Source organism: Oryzias latipes, chromosome 24, assembly GCF_002234675.1.
Source record: "Oryzias latipes chromosome 24, ASM223467v1".
Lineage (NCBI taxonomy): Eukaryota > Metazoa > Chordata > Actinopteri > Beloniformes > Adrianichthyidae > Oryzias > Oryzias latipes.
Window position 1 is genome coordinate 22,233,413 of NC_019882.2, and position 14,490 is coordinate 22,247,902.

Consider the following 14,490-nt stretch of genomic DNA (forward strand, 5'->3'; position numbering starts at 1 on the left):
GCCCAAACCCCATCATAGCACAGAAACTGCTCTTATCAAGGTAACCAACGACATCCGCCTGAACACTGATGATGGCAAAGTCTCTGTCTTAATCCTGCTAGACCTGAGTGCTGCCTTTGATACTGTTGATCATGGGATCCTTATGCACAGACTCCAAGACTGGGTTGGCATTTCTGGATCTGCCCTAAGTTGGCTCAAGTCTTATCTAGAAGACAGGAAATATTTTGTTGAAATTGGGAGTTGTGTCTCAGACTACATGGCCTTGACTTGTGGTGTGCCCCAGGGATCGATCCTGGGACCCCTTCTGTTCAACCTCTACATGCTGCCACTAGGGCAGTTAATACGCAGTAATAACATATCTTATCACAACTATGCAGATGATACTCAGATCTATGTGTCACTGACAGCAGGTGAATATGGGCCGGTGGATTCACTCAGCCACTGCCTCCAACAGATCAGTGCGTGGATGCAGAACAACTTTCTCCAGCTAAACTCAAACAAGACCGAAGTTATTATTTTTGGCCCACAGAAACAAAGAGAAAGAGTTAGTAGCTACCTTCATTCTCTGTCTCTTAAACCCTCAAATCAAGTCAGAAATCTAGGGGTAATCATGGACTCTGACCTAAACTTTAACAGCCATATCAAGTCAGTAACATCAGTGGCATTTTACCATCTGAAAAACATTGCCAAAATCAAAAACATAGTGTCAAAGCCAGACCTGGAGATACTTATTCATGCATTTGTCTCCAGTAGGTTAGACTACTGTAACGGCCTGTTCACCGGCCTCTCCAAACGAGCTGTAAAACAGCTTCAGTACATCCAGAATGCTGCTGCTCGAGTCCTGACCAGAACCAGGAAGTATGATCACATTAGTCCTGTGCTCAGGTCTCTGCACTGGCTCCCTGTACCTCAAAGAATAGACTTCAAAGCAGCTCTGCTTGTGTACAAGTCTCTCCATGGCCGAGCACCAAAGTACATCTCTGACATGTTAGTGCCATATGAACCATCTCGTACTCTGAGGACCTCAGGGGCCGGCCTCCTGTTGATGCCCAGAGTCAGAACTAAACAAGGGGAATCAGCGTTTCAATATTCTGCAGCTAAAATCTGGAACAGCCTCCCTGAAGTCGTAAGACAGGCCTCTTCTGTGTTCATGTTCAAATCTAGACTTAAAACATTTCTGTTTAGCCGTGTATATGACTGAAAGGTCCTATCTGGTCCTATCTACACTTTTCTTTCCTTTCCTTCCTTTATTTTTAAATCAATTTTCAAATTTTTTCTTTTCTTTTAAAGTAAATTTTACGTTGATTATTTCTATGATGTATTGTGATTTTAATGCATTTTTCTGTTTTGTGAAGCACCTTGAATTACTTTGTGTACGAATTGTGCTATACAAATAAACTTGCCTTGCCTTGCCTTACACAAGGGAAATGTACAGAAACCAGGAACAGAGAGCCAGATGCAAAGGCCAAGCAACCTTTAAGGCCCGTACACACCGGGACGAATATTCGCCAGGCGTTATTCGCCAGCGTTTTTCGCCACGTTTTTTGTGTTCACACCCAGGCGATTTTCGCTGACGATGAGCCGAGCGAACATGCAATTTCATTCCCTGACATTAGCTGGCGCTTAATGCAAACAGAAATACTCCTGTACACAAGGTGGCGCTGCGCAACTTTACGCTTCTTAAAGTCGCTTTTAACTCAGAAGAAGAGAGCAAGTATTTACGCGCTTGTCAGAATCATACAAAGAAAACATGAATATTTCAAGCACCAGTAGCTCCAACTGGTGCTTGGTTCGGGGATATTTTAGAATGTCCGTCATTATTTCTTCGCGGCAGTGTAGACGCTACTTTGCGTCTATCTTCTTCGCTGGTAAGACAGTTTTGTGTTTGAGCTCCCCCAAGTTGTGTTTTACTGTAACTTCAGAAGCTCCAAACACGTGTGCAAAAGCGCCATTCTCATTGGTCGAATAGATTTCGACGCGACGCGTCAAAAAAAAAAACGAACCCGAGGCGGGTTTTTTTTACGCTTTTACGCGTGGCGTTTTTTCGCGTCGGTGTGCACACTCTCATTGGTGCCCATTGTTTAGTCACGAGGCGTTAAACGTCGGCGAAAATCGCGCGCGACATTCGTCCCGGTGTGTACGGCCTTTAGAATTAGTCCGTACTGATTTAACTGGTCCAATGTAGAGCCCTGCGTGGGACTATTTTCTTCATCCCGCCCGCTGAATTTTTGACCAATCCCGCCCGCTCCCGCAACGTATGCGTTACACTCCCGCCCGCTCCCGCAATATGAATGTCCACTCCCTCCCGCACCCGCAAAACTCATAGAATTTAGTTTCGCACAGTAATAGAGATGCATTGATTTTGTATCGTCTCCCGTCCCGCAGGAAAAAAGCACGTATTTGTATTGATATTATTACAGAGATTCATGTCCCTCCTCCAGCCTCATCTTTTCATGCATTCCTCTTGTGTAATGTGCAACTTAAATATTAAATATATTTTTACAAATCCTTTTCCGTTAAAAGTGTGCGTGAGTGCGCGCGCAGACAGACGGCCTGAAGCACACTCTTAGTAAGAGGCGGGGCGGGGCGCACCCCCAACAACAGGTTAGATGACAGAGGCCATTAGGCGTCTCTACCTGGTGCCTTCACGGAGCTTCAGTACATAATAATCCAACAGCCGCACAGCCTAACGTAGTCCGCTAATATATATTCATGAGATATTCATGGCAGCACTGATCCCGCGGGGTTTTTTTTGCCGCCCGCTCCCACCCGCAGCACAATTCAAACCACCCAATCCCGCGAGATTTGGGTTGGGTCCCGCGGGACCCAGCGGGACCCGATCCCAATGCAGCCCTCTAGTAGTCCAATGCCCACACCAAGCATGGAAGGACACAAATATACGCAATCTTTTACTGACGACTATTCAGGCACCATATTCGTATATTTTCTCAAGTCGAACAGCGACACAGTGACAGGTACTGAAAGATTTTTAGCCGATGTTGCACCTTACGGAGAAGTTAAGTGCATTCGTTCAGATAACGGCACCGAATTTACCAGCAGAGATTTCCAAACTCTGTTAACCAAGAACAGAATCAGACATGAAACATCTGCACCCTACTCACCTCACCAGAATGGAACAGCAGAAAGAGGTTGGAGAACACTATTTGACATGAGTAGATGTTTACTGATAGAGAACAAGCTACCGGATAAGTTGTGGAACTATGCGATACAGACATCAGCTTATGTAAGAAACAGGTGCTACAACAGACGCACAAAGAAAACAGCATGAACTGTTTACAGGCAAGGAACCAAACGTATCCAAACTACAAAAATTCGGATCTGAATGTTTGGCTTACAAACAAGAAAAGAGAAAAACTCTATTCAAAATGTGAACCAGGCATTTTCGTCGGATATGACAAAAACAGTCCAGCTCTTCTGGTGTATTATCCAGAAACAGAAAAGATTCAGAAACACAGGTTAGTGAAATTCACTAGAAAAACTACCAGAGAAAAAGAAAGTCAGACACCAGAGAAGTACACAGAACATGATGTTGGATACATACATCCTCAGGTTCCTGAAAATGATAACGATGGAGATACAGAAAACAAACCAAGTCGGGATGATGTTTCTGAAACTTTACCTCAACAGAGTCAACATGCACAACCAGGTGAAATCAGTGAGACTGTAGGCAGAAGGAACCCACCCAGAATCAGAAAGAAACCGGTTCATCTACAGGATTTTGAGACTGATAAGACAGTGGACAAAATGCAGGTATGCATAGACTCCTGTTATAGAGCAGTTTGAGACATTCCCCAAAACTTCAGAGAGGCAGTGACATCCAAAAACTCAAAACAGTGGAAAAACGCAATGGATGAAGAGATGCGATCACTCACTGAGAACGACACTTTTAAACTCACTCACTTACCAACAGGCAAACAGACAGTGGGGGGTAGATGGGTATATGCGCGTAAAAGAAACATTGATGGATCAGAAAAATACAAAGCAAGATTTGTTGCAAAAGGTTACAGCCAGAGACCAGAAATTGATTATGAAGAGACATTCTCACCAACAGCAGACATGACGAGTGTTAGAGTACTTATGCAGAAAGCATTCTTCATCAGATGGACGTCAAAACAGCCTATTTACACGCACCCATAGACTGTGAAATATATATGGAACAGCCAGAGGGTTACGAGAGAAAGTCGGAGACTGGTGAAAAACTTGTGTGTATGTTGCAAAAAACTCTTTATGGTTTAAAACAATCAGGGAGAAACTGGAATGCAATGTTACATGCATGTTTAATCGAGAATGGATTTGAACAAAATTCAGCCGATAACTGTGTGTATTCAAAACAGAAAAAGGATGAAAAGGTCATTCTTCTTTATTTTTTTTTTTTTTTTTTTTTTTTTTAAACTTGTCCTGTCCAACAGCTAGGCAAACAGATGAGAGCTGAGGGCCTCTTGTGTTGGACATATTTTATTTTAACAAGAGGGGTTATTAATCTTCAGACAAACCAAAGGTATGACTGAATAAACCCCTTTTGTAATTGAGGCCAAACTTTATTAATTTCAATCATGTTTGAAAATCTTTGGTGTTGGACCGGACGGAAAAGGAAAGAGGGGAAGAAGAGAGAGGGACGTTAGAGAGAGGGGGGGGGGGTAGGAGGGTGATAATAGGAGGGGAAGGGGGGTAAGACCATGAAGCAGCATAAAGCAACAAGTTTACTGGTTGTTTATCATTACGGTACGGTTCAAATGTAGTACAAAAAGGGCGGGGCCTGTTCACACACACTCAAATATTATCAACACACCTGCTAGCTGCAAAAATGTCCACATGTCAACATGTACACAAAACAGATAGTGTTCACGAACGCATACCTATGACTTTAAACCAACTAGTGTGAAATCTTTCATTCATTCAATCATGCAAACTATTAGTGCAAAGGTGAGCTAACACCTGGTCATTCTTTTAATATGGGTTGATGATCTAATTTTGGCAGCAAACGAAGAGAATGTTCTGGAAAGTGTGAAAAAGATGCTAATTGAGAGGTTTAAGATGAAGGACATGGGAAGGCTGAAACATTTTCTAGGAATAGATTTTGAGCAGACAGACAGTGAAAACAAAATGTCACAGGAAATGTATGTAAATAAACTACTGGAAAGGTTTGAAATGTAAGACTGTAAGCCAAGAGAAACCCCATGTGAGTCAAAACTTGTGTTTTCAGAAAATGCTGAAAAACTGAAAGATGCAAGAAAATACAGAGAAGCAGTGGGAAGCTTAATATACTTATCCACTTGTACTAGACCTGATCTTAGTTTTGTGGTTAGTAAGCTATCCCAGCATTTTTCTGAGCCAACAGAACAACACTGGAACACAGTGAAACACGTGTTCAGATACCTTAAAGGTACAGCAAAACATGGATTGTGTTTCAAACAAAATGCAGAAAATTTAGGATTGAAGGCATACTGCGATGCAGATTGGGCGTCAGATACTGCAGACAGACGCAGCACATCTGGATACTGCATCAGCCTTGGCGATGGAAGCTCTTTCATCTCATGGAAGACCAGAAAACAACCCACAGTGGCATTATCCACCTGTGAAGCTGAATATATGGCTTTAGCATCAGCCATACAGGAATGCATTTAATTGGAGCATTTGCTAAATGGTATAGATAAATATCAGTACAATCAGACAAACATGTTTGAGGATAACACTGGTACTATTGCCCTGGCAAAAAACATATCGACATAAAGTATCATTACATAAGGGAAACTGTAAAGAGTGGCAAGGTAACTTTAGAATATTGCCCTACAGAGCAAATGGTAGCTGATGTAATGACAAAACCAGCCACCAAATCAAAACTGAAGAGATTTGCGCAAGAAATGTGTGACACCTAGACGTGCAAAAGTTCTTTAATATGTTTTCCAAGAAAAGAGGAAACTGTTTTTTGTTTATGGTTAATATGAAGAGTTAAGAGCGAGTGGGGGTGTTAAGTATTATATGTAAACTATTTCACTCTTACTCTTTCTACTCCATTTCCCATGAGTCACTTCTGTTCCCGTGAGTCATTGTTGTATCTCTGTGTCGAGGGTTGATGACATCACTCGCTGAATGAATGTGCTCTGATGTACGAGAGAGACGTTCTTGTTCCGTGCTCAATGGTTAATAAATATGCCTAGAGGAGGCTAAAGTTGATCCTGTCCCGGAGTCTTCTTCATCTATCCACCAGGCGGATTAAAGATCGGAGCGGCGCTCAACACATATGTAACTTCCATTACTTGCGTTGATGCTCATACACACCATCACGTGCCATTCTTGCTTTTATTTTTACCCCTATTGAATGCTCACAGAGACACGGAAGTAGCGGCAGAAAGCGGCTTTTGCAGCAAGATGACAGGGGGCGTACCCCAGATCATCATCATGTGAATGAACGTGAATACGATGGATGCTGTTGTGCTTTTTAAAATAAATAAATCTGTTCTCTAAGCATTCTCCGTGTCTTCAATGCAATGTAATGAGACACACACAGACAGAAATGTGAAGGTATCTGCTGTAAATCTACGACGTAAATTAATAACAGGATCAATGATCGGCTAGTCAGTTAGCATGTAGCCTAATAGCCTTCGAATGTAAAGCAACTGACTGCTAGAGTTAATAAAAGACAAGTCCTGAATATTATTATTCCTATTTGACCCTAAACTACAATATCAGCTGTCTGTCTGTCAACCAGCCAGTTGCCCAAATGCCGGCATACATCAAAGAGCTCTGCGGCGGCGCTAGTAGCAGCCTAGCAGGAGCTCTCGTATGACAAAGCAGACTAGTTATAATAAATCTTTTGATATTTTTCTTATATTCATTGAGACAGTAATAAAGTGATCATTTTTATTTTTCATGTTCCTTTTTTGAACGAATATGGGTCACAGAGATCCGGAAGTTACCGCTGAAAGCGGCTTTTGTCGGCGTACAGAGAGTATATCCACGTGAATGACTTATGACGTGAATAATTATTGCGTTCGAACGGATTAATTATTGCGTTCGAACGACTTAATCATTCCGAGGGAACGGAATAGTATTTTGAGGGAACGCAATAGTATCTTGTGGGAACGGAATAGTATTTCGTGCGAACGAGATATTAATCTGTGGGAACAAGATATATTTTTATATCTTAATGTCAGGACACGGGCTCCGTAACTAATAAAAAGCAGCTGAGTTACTTAAAAATTGAAAGCTGAGTGAAAATGCAGAACAAACACCTGCATAGTGAGGGTATCGTATAGGAGCATGACAAAAATGAAGGAAGACATGGATTAAACTTGAACGTCTGGAATGTGTCTGAAGAAACAAAACAGGAAACAAATTCTTGTACTTGATACTTTACATTTTTACTTGTTATGAGGAAACATCACGTGACAATGACGATCTCTTATTGTCTCGATGAAAATCTGAAAAATATCATATTAAGCTGGCTTTTTCGCCTAATGCACTTACCTTTAGCTCGTAGCATAACAACAATAGCAGTACGTCACGTTTCCCAGAATGCTTAGCGGCAAATCATTGGCCAATCCCCGTGTCCCTGTGACCAAGGTTTAACAACAAGACCAATGATTGGCAAGCAAGATGACGGAGTGCATACCAGATGTGAATGAACGTGAATACGATGGATGCTTCTGTGCTTTTTAAAATAAATAAATCTGTTCTCTAAACATCCTCCGTGTCTTCAATGCAATGTAGTGAGACACACACAGACAGAAATAAATTAATAACAGGATAAATGATCGGCTTGTCAGTTAGCATGTAGCCTAATAGCCTTCGAATGTAAAGCAACTGACTGCTAAAGTTAATAAAAAACAAGTCCTGAATATTATTATTCTTATTCGACCCTAAAAACTACAATATCAGCTGTCTGTCAACCGACCAGCCAGTTGCCCAAATGCCGGCATACATCAAAGAGCTCTGCGGCGGAGCTAGTAGCAGCCTAGCAGGAGCTATCGTATGACAAAGCAGCCTAGTTATCATAAATCTTTTGATATTTTTCTTATATTCATTGAGACAGTAATAAAGTGATCTTTTTTTTTTATGTTCCTTTTTTGAACGAATATGGGTCACAAGGACACTGAAGTTACCGCTGAAAGCGGCTTTTGCCGGCGTACAGAGAGCATATCCGCGTAAATGACTTATGACGTGAATAATTATTGCGTTCGAACGGATTAATTATTGCGTTCGCACGACTTAATCATTCCGAGGGAACGGAATAGTATTTTGAGGGAACGCAATAGTATCTTGTGGGAACGGAATAGTATTTCGTGCGAACGAGATAATAATCTGTGGGAACAAGATATATTTTTATATCTTAATGTCAGGACACGGGCTCCGTAGTTAATCACTACTTAGATATAGTTTTTCTCTCCTCAGTCTTCCTTTTTGTCAAGTCATATTTCTGGTTTGTATTTTGATTTTGTGCCATATAGATTTAAGTAGAAATAAAATTAACTTAGACTAAATGAGAGACAAGGTTTTCTTAGAAATCAGTTTTTGCCCCCCGGTGCTGCTCAGTTATCCAGTCTGTCGCACAAATTCTATAAAAGTGTAGAAAAACCTTCTTAGGTTCTCTTTCCACTGTCAGTTTCCTGTTAGGCTTCTTTAATCTCCGTCAGACTTTAAACTATTTCACCAGTTCTGGTATCAAAACATTTGTCTCATTCAGGAAAATTCTTCTGCTTTTGTTTTGATATGATTTATGAAATAAGAAAACTGACATTTTCATGATGTTCCACTTCTTGAAAAACCTTTGGAAGCTTTAAACAGCTGCTTCAGCAGATGAACTTTTTTTAAATGTGGAGTTTCTGCCTCACAGACACACTGGAGACACATTGGCAGCTTCCTCATTCCTTTTTACACTTTCAATGGAGTATTTTGCATTTTACTTTCATTGAAATTTCTTCTGAACCCTTTTTGTTTGTGTAACATGGTGAAACTGTCTTTTTAGTGAATGTTTCCACTCGCCCATTTTATGACGTAATCCTAGAATCGGCATCGGCAGAGTGTCTGTGTTTCAGCACAAAAACAACCTCCAAACTTTTGCAAAGATGGATGTACATATTGTGCATTTAATAAGAAAGCGTTTAGCTTATCACTGTTTTCTTGGTGGAGAAAGTGGGTGTGTATGTGTGTGTGTGTGTGTGTGTGGGTGTGTGTGGGTGTGTGTTTGTTACTATGGTTTGTAAGGACATTTTTCCAGTTTACTCACCACACAAATGGGACATTTTGTATTATGAAGACATAGCCCATGTCCTCATAATAAATGACATGGAAAAGCATTAGGAGGGTGGTTAAGTAGGTCTAAAACGCATGAATCCAAAGTTTTAGGGGATGACCTTATAATTCACAAAAAAACTGAGTTTGTGTGTGATTTGTGTATTGTGATAGCACCCCCTATTGACACATCCCGGTAATGCATCACCTCATGAATAATTCACACACGTGTATTATTTGAGTGATTCTGATTGGTTAACACCAGGAAGGACCCCATAATGATGGTTTTTGTAAAGGACGTGTTATAAAAAGATGCAACATTTTAAACTAAAATCAAAACAAACAATTCAGAAATATATATATATATATATATATATATATATATATATATATATATATATATATATATTTCTGAATTGTTTGTATATAACCAATCCTGTCTGATTCTTTAAAGTTACGTATTACAGTTTTCTGCATGTGGACATTAGAAATAGAGGTGCATATATAAATATATATATATATATATATATATATATATATATATATATATATATATATATATATATATATATATATATATATATATATTTATATATATATATATATGCACCTCTCTGAAAAGAATCCAGTATCCATCACAGTGGCAGACATCCAAGAAAGAGTCTCAGGTATGAAGAACTGGACAGCACCGGGCCCTGACATGATACATGCCTACTGGCTAAAGAAACTCACCGCACTCCACGAGCACCTGGCAGCGCAAATGAACCAGCTGCTAAGAGATGGGACTCACCCCAAATAGTTAACGGAAGGGCGAACAATCCTAATCCAGAAGGATCCCTCAAAGGGTGCAGTCCCATCCAACTATCGGCCAATAACCTGTATGTCCACAACATGGAAGCTCATGTCAGGCATCATTGGAACCAAGACAAATGGGCACATGGATCAATACATGAGCAACACACAGAAGGGCATTGGCAGAGACTCCAGAGGAGCCAAACACCAACTCTCCAGACTGCAGGTCATGACACACAAACCTGTGCACAGCCTGAATTGATTACAAGAAAGCCTATGACTCAATGCCACACACATGGATCACTGAATGCTTGGAGCTGTACAATATCAACAGGAGTCTAAGAGCCTTCATAAGAAACTCAATGAAGCTGTGGAAAACCACCCTTGAAGCCAATAGGAAGCCACTTGCACAAGTGTCCATCAAATGTGGGATATACCGAGGTGATGCACTGTCCCCACTGCTGTTCTGCATAGGTCTGAACCCCCTCAGCCAAATAATCAAGACTGGCTATGGATACCGACTCAGAAATGGGGCCAACATCAGTCACTTCTTCTACATGGATGACATCAGGCTATATGCTAAGAGTGAGCGTGACATTGACTCCCTGATCCACACTACCAGGATCTTCAGTACTGACATTGGGATGTCATTCAGGCTCGAGAAATGCAACCGGATGGTGACAAAGAGAGGCAAGGTAGTCCACACGGGAGGGGTCTCACTCCAAGAAGGAACAATAGCAGACATTGAGGACAGTTACAAGTACCTTGGAATTCCGCAGGCAAATGGCAACCTGGAGCAGGCAACAAGGAAAGCTGCAACAGCTAAATACCTCCAACGAGTAAGGCAAGTCCTGAGAAGTCAGCTCAATGGCAAGAACAAGACCTGGGCAATAAACAGCTACGCACTGCCAGTTATCAGATACCCTGCAGGAATAATAAGATGGCCAAAGGAAGAGATACAGACCACGGATGTTAAAACACGGAAGCCCCTCACCATGCATGGAGGGTTCCATCCCAAATTCAGCACCCTGAGACTGTATGCTAGCCGCAAGGACGGAGGACAAAGACTAGTGAGGGTAGAAGCCATTATCCAGGATGAAACATCCAAGATCCATGAGTACATCAAGCTCAAGGCCCCAACATACAGTGTGCTCAGTTAATGTCTCAGGCAATGGAGAACAGAGGATACAGTGCTGGAGGACAGATCCTCATGGGAGGACAAACCCCTACATGGGATGTACCACCAGACCATAACTGAAGTGGCTGATATCAAGAAGTCCTACCAATGACTAGAAAGGGCTGGCCTACAGGACAGCACTGAAGCGCTCATCCTGGCAGCTCAGGAACAAGCCCTGAGCACCAGAGCAATAGAGGCTCAGATCTACCACACCAGACAAGACCCAAGGTGTGGGTTGTGCAAAGAGGCGCCTGAAACAATCCAGCACATAACTGCAGGATGTAAGATGCTGGCAGGTAAAGCATACATGGAGCGCCACAATCAAGTGGCTGGAATAATATACAGGAACATGTGTGCAGAATATGGAGTGAAACCCCAAGGTCAAAATGGGAAACACCTCCGAAGGTGGTAGAGAATGACAAGGCAAAGATCCTGTGGGACTTCCAGATCCAGACTGATAGGATGGAACAGAGGAAAGCTGTTGTGGTGGATGTGGCAGTGCCATGCGATGGGAACATCAGGAAGAAAGAACATAAGAAACTGGAAAATACCAGGGACTCAGAGAAGAACTGAAGAAAGCCTGGAAAGTGAAGGTGACAGTGGTGCCTGTGGTAATTGGAGCACTCGGGGCAGCAACTCCCAAGCTGGAGGAGTGGCTGCAACAGATACCTGGAAAGACCTCAGACCTCTCAGTCCACAAAAGCGCAGTACTAGGAACAGCTAAGATACTGCACAGGACCCTCAAGCTCCTGGGCCTATATAGAGGACCCGAGCTTGGAGGAGAAACCACCCGCAGAGGGTGAAAGGGGCGTTTTTTATATATATATATATATATATATATATATATATATATATATATATATATATATATATATATATATATATATATATATATATATATAAAACAAGTTAAAAAAAGAAAAATAAAGAAAATGGGATGCATGCATCCGTAGCTGGAATTAAACAATTGTAATAACAGGGGATACGAACATATAAGTAATGTGGGCGTAATTAGCAAAAAACCTCTATTGCTAAGGACATTAACTTGTTTACTTTTCCGATTCATGTAAAACTTATATCCATCTGTTCAGGATCCCCAGGCGACCAAAACATAAAATTGTTGCTATGAAGATAAATCCCAAAGAAAAGCCGCCATTTTGAAAAAAAATATTTTTTTTACATCAATTTGTCACATGCAGCTTTGACCAGCCTTGGTCAAAGGTGGGTGGCGAGGATGGCAATGGTGCAAAGAGACGGAAAGCGACATGGTCGGTGGCGCTTAGAGGCGGGCGGCGAGGGCAAGGGTGGGTAGAGTCTGCAGGCCATACATGTTTAATTTTGCCTGATTCAACCCAAGCCTTGAACGCTCTTCTCGCTTCACCATGAAGTTCCTCCACATACTCATTCAAGCCTGGCTTGATTTTGTACATCTTGGCCTCACAGAGCAGGTCACTCGAGGTAATGAGTGACTCCACAATGCTGTCATACAAAGAACATAACTCAGCACCTTGGTCAGAAATTAATATTTTGACATGTTGCAACATCTTTTGGTATTTCGGCATTTCAGACAGAGCAAAATACTGATCAAGATCTGTCTCAGTCAGGTCAGACCATTCTATTTTCCCTACATGGACATCATTACTCCCGTACGAGAGACTAGGTATTCATCCGGATCCATGTAAATAAAATAAAAAATCAGAAATTGCAAATTCATAGTTTGTCCTCAGGGTTTCTATTGATTGATGTGGATCAGCTGTGCAGATGCAATGATCTTAGCAGGAGCTTGTGTGTCATGCCTCACTGATGTAAGTGTAACTATTATCAGGCAGAAGTACTTTACTAGAAGCCCATCAAGTAAAATCCACAACTGTTTCTTTGTTTGATATTGAAAAACATATTCACGTTAAGTTTGTAATAAATATATAGCACTGCTATGAAACAATTTTGCTTATTTTCCTATCCATTATTACAATGCTCATGTCAACATAATTTGTTTTCACTGGCAAAGAAACATTTCTGAACAACAGCTTAAAAAATCAAACAACAACTCTGTTAAGAAAGCTGTAAAATTTTAAATGGTACACCTGGAGCCACTAAAAACTACTCCAAAATAAACCAAATCTCATATGAACCTTTTAAACTGCAGTATTGATTAAATGACCATTAACTAACTTGTTTGGAGTTGTACAAGTTTTTTATTGAATTAAATTGAAACTAAGAAATTGACTTAAAAAAAGATGTTTATCAGAATTCTGCACCCCATTATAACAGTTATCAGAACATAAAAAATAAAAGACCATCAGCATGGCAAAAATACAGTAAGGTAGAAAATATTTAATCAAACACAATATTAAATAAATAATATAAAATATATATTATAAAGCACAAATCTTTTATCACACTAATAACACGCTAAAATAAATATAACTGCAGTACCAATACACTAAGAACAGAAAACACTAAGTAAACCTAGCCTTTCTAGCCTTCCTTGATGCAAACTCGTCAACTTTGTCCATATTTCAGATGTTTTTGGCATTTAGCAATAAATGTCCTCACGAAAGCATCAAGTCTGTCGACTAAACCAACTGTCACCTTAGTGACAACATTGTTTTGTGTTCCCATTCTTTATTTGGGCATTTCACACAAAAATTAACCCAAAAAAGTGTGATTTTTTTATATCTTTATTAAAATTCAGGTTACAGAATGTCACACCCCCCCCCCCCCCCTTTCATCACACATTTCCAGCAGGAGCGAGTGCAGCTGCAGCCAGGGGCGCCAATTTGTTACATGTCGGCGCTGTCGCTGTTTTTTATTTTTTCATCAAACACTGAGCCGCGGCCGTCGCCCCCCTTGAATATTATCCGACCAGGTTTTGCGCATGCGCAAACGCAGCAGCGCTCCGTGCTCACCGTGCGCCCTTCACCCCACGCCTCTCCCCTTCTCCTTCTTCACACTTCTCAAAGATAGGAGAGCGCGGAGCTGCAGGGTGGGGGCACCGCCAGGTTTCATGCTCTTACAAACTCTGTGACATAAGTAAACTAATAGTGGTACATATATTATTTTACATGGGCTCAGCCGCCGGCGCAGCCCCCCTTCATTTTGCGCCCTGGGCCATCATCCGTATTGCCAGTGCCTAAAACTGGATGTGGTTTTCCAGATCATCAGACTCTTAAGGCAGTAATTACAGCTACTCTTCCACTCCCTATAACATCCTTTGCAACCAATAAGGCTTATGAAGCAGGTTAAAAAAAAAAGTCTTTTTTTCTTCT

General features: G+C 41.2%; 1 protein-coding gene across 1 annotated transcript in view; it reads right to left on the bottom strand.

Annotated features, from left to right (window-relative positions):
* LOC101164771 (inverted formin-2) overlaps nt 1–14,490 on the bottom strand; it is a 53,515-nt gene that overhangs the window by 12,578 nt on the left and 26,447 nt on the right. The gene's annotated exons all lie outside the window — the stretch shown is intronic.